The 14,912-nt window shown below is 38.5% G+C and overlaps 1 long non-coding RNA gene across 1 annotated transcript in view; it reads left to right on the top strand.

Moving 5' to 3' along the window:
* Window positions 1-14,349: 14,349 nt before the first annotated feature.
* The window catches only part of LOC142108827 (uncharacterized), a 28,409-nt gene continuing 27,846 nt past the window's right edge, over window positions 14,350-14,912 (top strand). Inside the window, exon 1 of the long non-coding RNA XR_012680231.1 lies at window positions 14,350-14,569. This is a non-coding gene — a long non-coding RNA (uncharacterized LOC142108827). The remainder of the gene's footprint in view (window positions 14,570-14,912) is intronic.

Genomic DNA, 14,912 nt, shown 5'->3' with positions numbered 1-14,912 from the left:
AGCAACAAACCTTTATATAGATAGTTTACGCCAATTGCTCAAATGTTTTGTATTATCCTTCCTTTTGATTATAACTGAATATCTAATGCCATATTAATATCTACTGTATGTAATATATTGCACTTTAATGCTACAAGGTATTTTTTACTTGTCTAATTTGTTGCAATTCTTAGTGAACAGTTATATATGGATCTATTATATACTAATTACTGCTTGTATAAATTGCATCAGTTTTGTCTTTATAGGTTTCTCAGGTATTCTGGTAGCTCACTTAGCTCATTAGCTGTTGATTTATTTAAAAAGTTTTTTCCTTCTTGGTGTGTTTTGCACCTTGTTTAGCCAATTTGCACAGATGGTGATTGTATGATTGGTTCACTCCCACTGTATAGGGTATATAAGGGTGTTTGGTTCACTGTGCTGTTAGTCTTGATAAAGGGCTGTGTGGAGCCTGAAATGTTGACCAATTTTTAATGGAATAAATACTTTAATAATCTAGAAAAGTCCTGTGAGTGCCTTCTAATTATACTATTTTTTACATTCATGTTATTGGAGTTCCTGCTCCCAGGCTGGAGAAATATCTACAAACGTGAGTGCCTTTCCTGTTATGTGTTTTTATATATATATATATATATATATATATATGTATGTATATGTTGATGTTATCATTTAAATCTAACAGATGGAACAAATGCACACAGGTAATGTTTAATGCAGCATTTTTTTTTTTAACCTATAATGATGCTCTTTTCTTTAGGTGTAAAATGCTTGTTTATTATCTAATGGGGTCTGTTGGGCGTCACTAAATAAACTGAAAACAGGGCAATATTCTGAGCTGAAAACTGCCCTCACTGATTGGATGTGAGCCGATCATGTGGCACATTCTCACACCCAGTCACAAGCTACTTTCTGTTTTTAACCTACTCGGCGATGTCCAACCAAGTCCTTTGACTATAGAAATCCGCTTCTTAGTGCAGAGAGTAATCTTGACACTTTAATATTAAAGCAGCAAGCCATGACAAAATCAGGTGTTTTTTTAACTTAAAAAATTCTATAAAAAGAATGTTGATATTTACCATATTCCATTGGTTTTGTCCTACAGTCTGCTATTAATGATTTATGATTGTGTACTACCATAGCAACTACAGTCACATGACACCATGAGCAGAGAGACTTTGGAACGCCCTTCTGAACTCATGTCATCCTCCTTCTCACACCTCTGCCATCACATGACATGCTATGAGCCTGTGTTTGGCAGCCTTTTTTTTGATTACCAAACCGCTTTTAAAAAGGAAATAATGATTTGTAGGAGGACAGCTCAGAAAAATGACAACTGCCATCAAATGCAATTGTTATTTATAGAAGGGATTGCTGATTTAAGTAGACATTGCCCTTTCCCTAATACATACGTACTGTTCTGAGATTTGTGTGGCAATAAATGCTTTCACCATAACGAATATATATATATATATATATATATATATATATATATATATATTTTGTCAGAATACTGGAAACCTCTCTATGTATATTTGTAAATGTTAGAAAACACTATTTAATAACAGATTGTCTTTATGTAATATAGTAAATATTTTGTTTTCCTGTAATCTCAAGGACCCACTAAGCCTAAGATCCACATGTTAAATGTCACTAATAACAATTAAATATACATGTAAAATTGCAGCAGCTTGCCGGATATTACCATATGTGCGACAATATTTGTGATTGTGGAGGGGAGATTATTTTTCGTACACAGCAGAATATTTTCCTTAAAGCCTCCTGAAGGGACACAGTCTGTTGGCACCTCTCTGTTTAAATGGATGATAACAAAAAACCAGCTTGCACTCGGATACAAGAAAATGGAAATACAACAGGAATCGGTACATATTATTTTCATTTTACAGTGTCACAAAACACTATTAAGAATAGAACCTAGAGCGCTAGAAAATTCTTACGTATTATATTGGAAAATGTTCAAATAGCGATTGCTGTTTGTAAACACTAATATTCTAGTATGTGGAGAGATCTCCTTCTAAATAGGAAAAGTGGAAGTGTTGCCCATAGCAACCAATCAGATTCTGGCTACCATTTATCGAGTACATTCTAGAACATGACCGCTAGAATCTGATTGGTTGCTATGGGCAACACCTCCCCTTTTCTTAAAACTTTGCTGCACGCAATCTTCACGTTCTACCTAGCAAGGTTGAGTGGTTCACAAGAAAGATAACTAGAATGTTGCAATTTTAATTCAAGAGTTTATTTCAGATGTGCTTTTTTTATAGTATTATATTAATAGGATGTTGTATTTTTTAGGTAATCCCACTATAGCGGTAATGTGTGCCAAGATCTTTTAGGCAAAAAGATCCTGTTGAATTTGTAATTTTCCTTACTAAAGAAATGTTTGGTAGTACAAAGTTGTAAATTTTGCCACTTAAATTTCTTAAAATGAAAGTAGTAATTACAAAATAATAGGACTTCATTAATTGAAATGTAAAAACAGAAAACAATTTACAAAGTTTTATTGGAAAAAAAAAAATACAACCTATATTTCTACAACAAAAGCTTTAGCATTAAATACATACTGAAACTGATATAAAATGAATATGCAAATTAGAACAATAATTGTAGTAATTATAATAAATGAATACTTCTTTAAGAAAGATGATGTTGAATAATGATATTTTCCCAATCCTTATTGAACATATATGTTTTACTTTATAAAAATACTATCAAGTATTATACATTCATATTATTTAATGTTGTAAATTATATGGGTAACAAAACCAAGGAACTTCCTGATCGTGGGGTAGACCAATCAGACCTTCTAAAAAGAAAAGATGGAAGTGTTGCCCATAGCAACCAATCAGATTCTAGCTATCATTTAACTAGCACTGTCTTTAAAATTTTAGCATTTGATTAGTTGCTACGGACAACATCTCTACTTTTTTTTTTTTTTTATATAACTTGCAAATCTACCCCTGTATAACAGGTCATGGAAACCTGTGGTGACTTCTTGGGCCTGATTCATTAAGGAAAGTAAAGCAAAAAAATTGAGTAACTTTGAACCTTGGCAAAACCATGATGTTTTTGGAGGGGGAAGTAAATTTAAAATGTGGGGACAGATTTATATTTGGGGTAGGGCATGTCTTAGATCAACTTTAAATTTCAGTGTCAAAATAAGCTATCAAGTATTTGTGTGCTACATGAAAAAATAGTATGGGGTAAATGTATGAAGGTCTGGGTTCTTCAACACCCGCGAGTTCGGCGTCTTCAGCGCTTAAATTTAAAGCAGCGCTGCCTTGTAAAGGGAAACTTTCCTATACAAGGCAGCGCCCTTTTAAATTTAAGTGCTGAAGATGCCGAACTCGTGGGTGTTGAAGAACCCGGAGCTTCATTTACCCCCATATATCTTATGTGCGAAATAATAAACTAATTTGCACCCCTTGCATTGTAACATGGTTTTGTCCAGGAGAAAACTTACTCCTTTTTTTGCCTTAGTTTCCTTAATGAATCAGGCCCCTTATATCTGTAATATTCACAGTAGGGGATGTGGTATTCCTTATAATACATTGTATAAACAGAGGCTGCAAATCTCATTTTATTTAAGCGTATTTATACAAATACCTGCACTGCTTGTGTGTGTGTGTGTGTGTGTGTATGTATGTATATGTGTGTGTGTGTGTATATGTGTGTGTATATATATATATATATATATATATATATATATATATATATATATATATATATATATATATATATAATTCTCACACAATTAATATAGAATTTTTTTAATTCTATATTCACAGTGAAATATTATCTCCCTCTCCGATAAGCATGTTCCCCTCTGCACACGGATCCACTGAGCTCCGGTCTGTGTGTAACACTCTGAGCGCTGCCTTCTTCCTGTTGAAGCCTCTCCAGCTCTCGGTCTGCAGCTGCCGTCCTCTGTGTCTGTCCCAGTCCTCTGCTTGTTCCTGACGTCTCCCAGCTTTCTGTATTCTGGCTGGAAGCTTCCCCTCCCCTCGCTCTGTTTCACAGCTTCACTTTGTATTCATAGGCTGCATGTTACATGTATGATCTGTGTCTGGAGACATGACAGCCCTGTTGCAAGGGGACAGGCATCAACAACAACAAAAAAAGAGTTTAAAAATAAATAAGAGGAAGCGGAGAAAGAGCGAGAAACCATTTTCTTAATTATAAGTTTCGCTCATGACTGGTGGGGTCACTTGAGGTGAACTCCTTCACAAATCCACGCTCCTCGCTTCAGACCCAGCTTTTAAAATCGAGTTGACATTTATGGGAAAGGAGAAAGGTTTTGATAGAATTACTACAGCAATCGTATGTTTATACTCAAATAACTGTTGTATCACTACTAGTATGTAGGCATAAGGAACAGTAAACGTTCAGTGATACAAATGTATCATGGTTACAATGGGAGTGTTACATGAGGATAAGTGCTACATATTGCATATTGGTTCAGCCAGATTGTAAAGATAAATAGAACATTTAATATTATTATTAGTAGTATTAATATTATTACAGGAACTCCACACAAATCACATGCCTCACTTCATAATAACATTAGTTGCAAATGATTGTTACTACTTCTGAAACATAGGCATATATTACATTTTTGTTAACGATTAAAAGTTTTTTTTGTTTTTTTTTTAATTAATTTGTGATTTGTTTAATATATCAGACCAACTTCTCACAGCGGTTAACATATTTAACGTAAACTTTAACACTAAAATCAATTGAAATAAAGTACAAAGCAAATTAAAGAGAGGGCTAATGAAAAAAAGAAAATAACAGAAATGCAGGAATATGTACCCAGCCAAGACGCATACAAAATGGGAAATTAAACAGCGTATCCCATATATATTATTTTTATTTAAAAACCTATCTACTTGTGAGCTGGAGATTTTAGCTGATGTGCGTAAATTTAGTTTGAAAAGATAAGAGGTTGAGCTGTTACATTCTATTTCACAGGAATAGAACTTGGCAAATAGCAAAGATTACTGTTAGATGTTCCTTTGTTGAAACAATGTTGCAGCTTAACCTTTAGACTCCAGACTCTCACCCCTACAATAGTTTGTCTACTGCTGAGCTGCTCTGTTACTCTCTACATTGATTGCCTGTTTATTACTGAATCCAATATAAATTACTTATACTAACATACAAGGGTGTCAACAAACTGTACCAACATACATCTATTCACTTTTCTCAAAATATCTCCCAACTTGACTGCACAAGATCTGCGTCTCTCATCCACTCTCATCACATTCTCCCATTCCCGGTTACAGGACTTTTTCGGGCTGCACCAACATTGTGGAAGTCCCTTCTTCACACAATAAGACTTTCCTCTAGTCTTCAAACCTTCTCTGAAAACCCACCTCTTCAGGCAAGCTTATAAAATTCCTCAACCAGCCTCTAATACTCCCTAGGTTACTCTATTACCACTCTTTCCACAAGACAAAAAAAACCTCTGACCCGCTGACCAACACTGCTGTATGACTGGATCCACTAAGCACTATTTATCTTTACAATCTGGCTGAACCAATGTGCAAAATGTAGCACTTATCCTCCTGTAACAAACTCCCATTGTCCCATATAGATTGTAAGCTTGCGAGCAGGGCCCTCTTACATCTCTGTCTGTATGTATTACCCAGTATTGTTTTATTACTGTGTTTGTTCCCAAGTATAAAGCGCTACGGAATCTGCTGGTGCTATATAAATAAATGATGCTTATGGATACATGCAATGATGCTGTTTTTTCCCCGCGAAATGTGGTTTTCAGGTGCTCTGAAGCAGCATTTGAGCCTCATTGGTGAAAAAGTGTCTGTATTGTGCTGAAAAGAACAGTTGTGTGATATCATTGCCAGATGTTTTCTAGCGAGAGCATTTAAAGGCATGCAACTCCACTATTGAATACTTTTGTATAAATGAGTTATGTAATATACATATTTTACCCTAAATGTTGATAGTTGACTAAATCTGTGTGGCATGCTCACTATCACATTACTGTGCACTAAGCTACCATACTTATATAGTTTATGGATTACAGAGTACCCTATCTCTCATGCATCATTCTGAAAAGTGAAATCAGATGATCCGAGTGATTGACTTGCAGTCTCCTAGGTAACGGACTAGCCTTGCCCAGGCTCTGCTACCTCTATGCTCTGTATCCAGGACAACAAATATAAACAACCTTCCTAATGATAGATATATATATATATATATATTATTTCATCATCTATTTATTTATATATAAATAGATGATGATTTTGTATTGGTTATATTATATATAACATATTAGGCAAGTGTTAGTAATTCCTAAAGAAAGGTCCAGTGAAGGAATCTCTTGTTCTGTCCTGCTAACAATCATTTAGTTTTGGCATGGAGACTGCCCGCTGTCAGTTCCCGCATCCAGAGAACACACTCTTCCTGTGACCCCTTTGTTATCCCTCCATCATAGAATGTGACGGAGGGGACGTGATTCTTTGCTTTGATGCTCCCAAGTGATACAACCTAATACAGAGGCCAGGAGGACATTGCAATGTTCAGCCACTCGAGTGATCTGATTGGCCGCCAGCCCTCTTGTGCTTTTATAACGATAAATAGCCATTCCGAACAAAATGTTCGAGCACAGTAGTCTGTGGACACATGCAGGAATTATCCCGTGAGGGTCAGCTTTAATTCAGGCTATGAGTAGTTATTACTCAGTAATCCCAGATAAACATATTGGTCAGAGAAGGAATCTCCCAGTTCCCACAATGTTGACAAATCATGCCACATTCATTGGAATGCACATACACACTGTAGACTAATATCAGCATTATACAGCGGCAACATACTCCCAGTGAGGGAACCTGCAAAGCAGGTAAAAGCTCTCCACAGGAGCTCACAATCTAAAGTGGGTGACTTCAGAATGGAGATTCATTGAAGATTTATTAATGGAAACAGTTTACACAACTGCTGGTCTTTGAAGTAAATTAGGCAAATAAATTATTGCAGGGCACAGGTGCTTCCTTATGCTGACCTAGTCTCCCGGAACGCCCGCCAGCCCTCCCGGATTCGCGTCATTCTGTCCCGTCCTACCGCTTTCCACCTGACCTCCCCTGCGGGAGAACCCGGAGGGGATTCGCTAAAACTTGTCAAGAATGGGATACAGCCATTTTGTGGGATGAACCAAAGTTCACGAGAATACCACCGATTAATTCACCAGGAGCTGGTCACATGATTGAGGCACGAGGCACTGTCGTTTTTATAAAACTAGATAAGAAAAAAAACAACAAGATGGTTTAATCAGTCCGTACAATGCTTTCATAGCAACCTCTTGACATGTAACTGAGTGTGTAACTCACTCATCCATCTAAGCTGAGCAATGTGCAAGTTATAGCATTCGAAATACCCCCAAGTATCCTGTATCGGTGGGATAATCTCGGTTCCCAGACCTAGTAAAAGGCGGCCCTTGCTGTGAAGTGGGCGGGACTTCACAAAAACTTGATATGGTTGGGTGAAAAGTGGGTGTGTTGGTTGGATTAGAGGCGGGGCTTGCTTGTGTCCTGAATTTCCCTATGTAAACTTTGCGCGGTATGGCTAAGCTTTTAAATCATTGAACCCAATTTATATAGGGGATCCTGCCATCTACGCCTGACATTATCTCTCTCCGGCGATCAGATTTGCCGGGCTTCTCGCCGGCGAAAGCTTCCCTATGCAAAGGTACACGTACCACCCCAATCCTCATATCCCTATTGGCAACTCAGAATGGTGATAACACAACATATTGATTAAGAAAATGCTTTATTTATTTAAACAAAGTGTTTTGTTTTGTTTTTAAAAAAAGAATACCTGCATCGTTTTTTTTTTGTTTTTTTTTAACTATTTTAAAAATATTTTTAAACATATTTAGTTACTTGTTTAATTATCCATTTTATGTTGAAAGTGGAACTGGAAGCCCCCATTGTGCACTGGCCATGCCCCTTATGATGTGGTCACGCCCCTGGAGGCAGACATGTTAGGAGATATGCTAATGTGATAACACAAGGGCGCTTTGAATACACGTTATCACCCAATTGGTTTCTTGGTGACGCACTGAGTGGGAACGATCCTCGCCTATCACAGAGGAGTGATTAATCTCATAAAATGTTACACGCAGCCTTCAGAGCTTAATGGGACCGCCCCTCCACCTTGCCTACCCCGATCACCGCTGGTGCTGGGAGGGCCCTCTAGAGACCGCTGGTCCCTAGGCAGTTGCCTAGGTTGCCTAGCGGTAAATCCGGTCCTGCCCCAAACACTTTTGGGGGGGGTGACATACTCTGCCGTGAGCCTGGGAGGACTCCCAAAAATGTCAGTCTCCCGGACAGTCTGGGAGAGTATGGCTGTAAATGACCACTAATACCTTCTAGCTATATGCACGTGCGAGACCACCCTTAATTTCCCCCACCTGGTTACAGGATGAATTGGTTTAGTTTGCAAGCAGGCAGAATCTGTAAATGGAAAAATACTTAAAATTTTCCATACATTTACACGTATATTTGTTAACGTAGGAACACAATCTCCAATTTAGGAGCAATCTAGATTTTAGCTGTAGCTTCCCTTTAAATGCTACAATCATGGTCAAGAACGCTTTGCTTTTACTAACAAAAAAATCAAACAAATGTATGATATATGATCTCGAGTGTCCACTGTTAGAAATTAATTGTATTATTTGCAAAATATGATGCATGGCAATGGCATTACTTTGCGGGATGATTTTTTCCATTATGAATTACCAGCTGCGAGAATTTTAGAATTGTTCCACTGTTTATTAGCAATAAATAAACTTAAAAAAATAAACTATTTCTAGTTGGCAGCTTTTTAGAAACCAGAGGACAATTAAATTTTTTTTTTCTTGTCATATAAAAAAAATTATGTTTTTGCTTTGTATGTTAGAGTTCATAGATAGGAACTACAGCTTGGCCGGACCCAGGGTATCCTCAGCGTGCTGGTATATCACCGTTGGATAACCTTGGCATCAGCATCACTACACTTGCAAAGCTACAACCTACTCTGGTTAAGTCATTTCTATTTATCTACATAGCGGTTGGCATATTATTGACTGTGGGATACTATGGGGATTCCTGTGATGTTTAGTGGTATTTATTTTTTATAGTGATTGTTTGACAGTTTCTGGTTTGCATATCTATAATAAAGATAAAATTATATCTTCCATTTCTCCTTGCCTGTGTGATCTAAGAACCCCTAGATACCAGGGTCACCTAGTGGGCTTAAACCTTAACACACTACTATACTGTGTGTTTGTGATGATACCAAAGGTAAGATACCCTGAATTGTGATGCAGGGGAGTATTTCATACAAAAGACAATAGTCAGAGCCAAAATCCTTTGATATACAAAGTAAATACTCACAGCCAGGAAAGTAAGCAGGTTACAGAACCAGGAAGCTAGCGTAGGAAACATTATCACTGGCAACTGATGGCTGGAAAGGTGGAGCCCTATATCTGAGAGATCCTCAATGAGGTTGGGGGTAAGGACATGTCTCCAATGATGTAGGTCACCTGACCGCCTCAGAAGACAAAATAATCATATGCAAATTGTATACAGATCATAATACTTCTCACATAGTTTGTACCAAAAAGTTAATTCCCTCTGCATTTGGGATAGAAAAATATGGAAGGCCAATGATATGATTATACCTTAGGGCTCTCTAATGCCATTACAGCAATGCATTGTGGATGTCTGTGTGGATCTGCAGGAAACGTATCAGATGTGAATCCATGGGTCTAGTGAAGACAACACCCAATGCTGCTTGCAAAATAAAATGGTCAGCTATGCCAACTTCTGCTGGCACTACAGTATGATTCATGGCTGGCACCATTTTAGGTTTTACACAGATGCCAATGAGGCAACAGCTGGATCAGGTTCCAAATCTCATGACATTTCTCAATACACTGTTGATCCACTTTAAACCATGTCAAAGGTCTAAACCACATGTGATGCCTAATTTAAGGTTGTGCATATAACCAGTAATAACCTTTTTATCTTTGTAATCTGATGAGTGTATGAGTCCATTGCTGAGCACACGTCATGTACTGACCTGTGCTCAGCAATCCACGCCTTCCCTCCAGACACATACCCCTTAAGCTTGATCATTTAAAATTGTGAAAAAATTGGCCAAGCTCCTGATCCACCGTTGCTCTACCTATTTTGTTACGGTCACACAAACCAAACGGATAGGTCACAATTGCTTTTTGTCAGCAATATATCAAGGAGTTCCTGTAGAAAAGGTTTTAGTTGGGGTTACAATTTTCAGGTGCTGACGTTGGTCGGTAAATGTTTAAAATGACAATATTTGTCTTTAAAGTGCACACAACTCATATACGAATGTTAGGGGTGGTTCGTACAGGATGAGGGCAGCAGAATGCCTAGGCACACACCCAGTGCTTCTTGTTGACTCGACCTGTCAGACCGTTCTTCTTGTTCCCCCGCTATCTTGTTTGCGACAGTCAAGAAGTGGTTCAACAACGCGCTGCTTTGTATCCAGGTACAAACAGTTTACCATGCAGGAACAATAAGTAACTTGTGCCGTTTGCGCCCACAGGAAACAATGAAATCTATTATTTGCCTTTACAAAGTAGTACTTCTATTAATTGTACTTAATGATTGTTATTACTGTCCTTTATTTAATAAGTAGTGGGATACTCCATCAAACCTGCTATTAGTAAGAAGAGACCAGTCATAAATGTACAAAAACCACAAGCCATTTAAGACATACTTTCATGTATTCTCTATCTATACAACAAAACTCTGACTCCCAAACCAACCTTGTTGTGTGACACCATCATATAACCCCACAATGCAATCTGTGGCACCTAGCCTCATGTATCAACCTCCTATTCTATGGATTGTCAGCTTGTGCAAGTTTGTGACAATTTGCATCCTACAATTAAATTTCACTCATCCCCAATACACAACAGAGGCAGCCAGTTTGTGGACCGAAGCAATATTCATGAGAATGCAGCCTATCAAATCATAGCAATCGGTGACATCACTGTGAATGCAGCCTATCCATTCACTAGGAATCAGTGACATCACTGTGAATGCAGCCTATCCATTCACTAGGAATCAGTGACATCACTGTGAATGCAGCCTATCAAATCACCAGGAATCTGTGACATCACCGAAGCAAGGATAGGCTGCATTCTCATGTTAGAGAGGCTCAACATTTTTATACCCTGTTCATGGCATACCCATCAACAAACCCCTATTTGAATTTAAGGCTTTAAATTTGTGGTGCACAATCAGTTTGCTTCTCTACTCCTAAATGTTCTGTCAGCCCAGTAAAAGATTGTAGCTACAGGTGTACTATAACAGAGGCATTCTTTTACTTAATATTATTCAATATGTAAATGATAATGGCAAAAACAAAAAAAAAAAAGGAAAATAATAAAAAAGGCATTGTTAAAAAGACAGGGGCATAAGGCAACATTTATATCTAAAGATCCTTAACGTAATAAGTGTTAATCTTTGTTCATTAGACATGGCTGGCATTTGTGGTACAATGGGGGAGGGGAGGCTCTGGTTCTTGCTGCATGATCCGGCAAGCCAATCTCACTGGGCAGCAATGGATAGCACCACTAGTCACAAATAAAACACACTGCATTTGTGGATTTGGGGAGAAGGCCCCCCCCCCCACCTCCCCTCCATGATCTCGTTTTTATTGTCATGCCAAAGGTGAAACTTTCATCATCAATGAGTAATTTTAAAGGGTTAATCTGAGTAGATTTTAGAGCACAGAAACACAAAACAATGGAAAAATCCAGGAAAAATAAAAGCGTCTTGTAAAATATCACTAAAACTCCACCTACATTCCACTCGGAAATAATGATTCTTTTTATGAATCAATTATCTGATTTCCCTCACAAAGCCAAGTGAAACAATGTTTCCGAAGGCGGAATTCTATCTGTGTTCTCAATCGAATATAATCAAGTTAAGCAGCTTTCGGGATAAAGTTACCTGAACCCAAAGCCCCTAAGGGTCATTTACTCAGCGGTAGTGTAAAAATGCAGCGCAAACGCTGTTTTCATGACGTTGCGCATTATTGCAGCAGGTTTTACAGAGTAGAACATGGAATTTTTGGAAGTAACTGGTGGATTGTGGGTGTTCCTTGTGTGGATTACACCCAGCACACAGGACAAGAAATGTCCTTATATAAGAATATGAGCAGACACTGAGAATTACATCCAGCATACAGGACAAGAGAGAGACAGTAATAATACACAAATACTGAGAACTGCATACAGCATACAGGAGGGTATTGTTGTAGAATTGTCTACACACGGGGAGTAAAACCAGATATTGGGAAACACAGCCAACATAAACTGCCCTTGAATTGGTACTATGCAATTTGCCAGTGGTACAAAAAAGCAGTATATAGTTCAATGGCTTATCCAGTGTTTCACATAGTATAACACAGGAGTTACTACTTGGTAGGAGTGGTGTAAATAGGGATGGGGAACAAAACCACAGCTCAACCAACATGCAAAAACATTTTGTTTTGTGGGACAAAACTCCTGAAATGAGATAAAAAATTGGGAAGGGCACACTTACAGGGAATTAACTAGTGTGGCAGCAGGAGGTGCAGCAGACAACATGCTCCCTACTGCGGCCTACTGAAGCTCCCTACTGCGGCCTACTGAAGCCCCCTACTGCGGCCTACTGAAGCCCCCTACTGCGGCTTACTGAAGCTCCTTCTAGAGATCAGTGGGTAGCTGTCACTGGTTAACAGTGCAGGCTTCTTCATATTGGTTAATTTAACAGCGTCCCTAGACTCATCAGCAGAGGGAGCTTCAGTAAGCCGGAGCAGGTGAGAAATAAACTGCATGTACACGGAGACCTATAAAACATTTTGCTCTACGCAATTTTCATATAATTATTTGAATTTTCCAGTACCTTTTGGTTGGTTTCCCTTCTAGACTTTTATTGGGATGCATTTTGCACTTTCCATTTGCGCTTACGCGTTTCGAAAGGCACCTCGATCAAAAACATTAAAAGCTTCAAACGCACAAAAGTGACAAGTTATAATTACAGTAATCTCACTCCCTTGATATAAAAATGACACATTGTAATTACAGCACCGATGTAACCCCACTCTCGTGATTTAAAACATATACGAGTCTAATTTGAACTTTATTTTTGGGGAAAAAAAAGAAAATAAAGGAGGCTAATTAAGAGCTGGAGTCCTAAACCTTTAGTAGACTGGACCACGTTCCACCCTGCACATTTTACACGTGTATCAACCACCCCAATGGCGTGTGAGGGGTGAAACGGAAAGCCCAGCTTCTGCAATTTCAATACTATTAGTCCAAAAAAAAAAAGAAAGAAATAAGATAAAAAAACAAATATAAACAAGTATTTTAAAACATTTACACATTAAAAATGATTTATTCAAAGACTAAAATAAATAAATAAAAAAAATATTTTCATGTTCTTGCCATCCTGACAAAATGATAACAGAACACATATTGAGGTGGTACAAGGACCACTGTGATATTTGTTAAATAGGCCACCCGATGCCTTATGAAAGCCAACGATTCATACTGCCGCCAGAGATTATCCCTGATGATAGTAGTGTTATTGTTGATGGTATGCCTTTGTTGTGAACAGTGTTTTCGCCAACAAAAGGGCGTTTCACTCTATATAAATCGTCCCGACAGTGTTGGAGTGATCAGCATTCTACAAGCTACCTCATTATTTTGTTCCTGCACGGGGTGGGGGGGCAAAGGCAAACCGAGGGAGGGTTTCCTCGTGCCTGGAAACCCCCCTCCGAGCCTGGGGCACTGTATAGTTGAGGTGACTGGACCCTGCCCCCGCTTCACACAGCTCTGCTTGAAAAGGGAGAGCTGCGTGCACCTAACAGTAGTCCAGGCAGCATTGCCCATGTATATAATGGGGATGGGGAGAGTTGGAGAGTAGCCAATCACTCTCTAAAATTATAGCCATGCCCCCGTGCATGCTGGTCACGCCCACTGGTGGCGTGCTGTGGAAACTTCCCTCTAACTGCAAAAACAACACACAGCCGAACAAACAAAAAAACAAACATATTCGAGTCCTGTGATACAAAAAATGTGTTCATAGCCTTTTATGACGGTCATTAAATAATAATCGCCTAATTCCATCAGTGCTACAATAACAGCAATTGGTGTCTGGAAATTGCCAAGATCGTTCTCCAGAAAGACGGTTCTTTGTTGTGGGCTGAGAGCTAAGAGGTTCTTATTGCACCCGTCCTCCTGTGATATTTTCTTTTGCTTTAAAATAGTAGTTTAAAAGTCCTATACATTTCACCCCCCGGCTGAGAAAGATTAAAAAGGCTGCATGGAAATAAATCTTGTAATATGACAAATTCTGCTGACGATCTCCCTTTAAAACGCTCCATCTCCCCCATCATCTATTCTGCAGTCGTTCCCATTATTATTAGTGTCATATTATCATCCTCTTACAGCAGATGTGACAGGACTCTTTCCCAGGCGAGGGCTATAAAAAGACTGAACTATGAGATTACTTCAGGAATAGTAAGTGGTATTCCATCCATTTATATTAATTTTATGAGCTGGCGACTGTCATGCGTCTACTTCAGTGTCCTATTTACAAGTCAGGTCTCAGCCTGGATAATACAGCTGGCTTGCTGGGTGTGGGAGGGGGTATAACGTGAGATCGAATTACAAAATCTTGATAGTTGGGGGGAAATGGGATCTACGAGGGTTCTCTGCAGGTAGCGGACAACATACCCACTCCGGGGTATATTTACTAAACTGCGGGTTTGAAAAAGTGGAGATGTTGCCTATAGCAACCAATCAGATTCTAGCTTTCATTTATTTAGTGCATTCTACAGAATGACAGCTAGAATCTGATTGG

Source organism: Mixophyes fleayi, chromosome 12, assembly GCF_038048845.1.
Source record: "Mixophyes fleayi isolate aMixFle1 chromosome 12, aMixFle1.hap1, whole genome shotgun sequence".
In the NCBI taxonomy this organism is placed as follows: domain Eukaryota; kingdom Metazoa; phylum Chordata; class Amphibia; order Anura; family Limnodynastidae; genus Mixophyes; species Mixophyes fleayi.
Note: the sequence above shows the minus strand (reverse complement) of the source record. Positions and strands in the feature narration are given on the sequence as shown.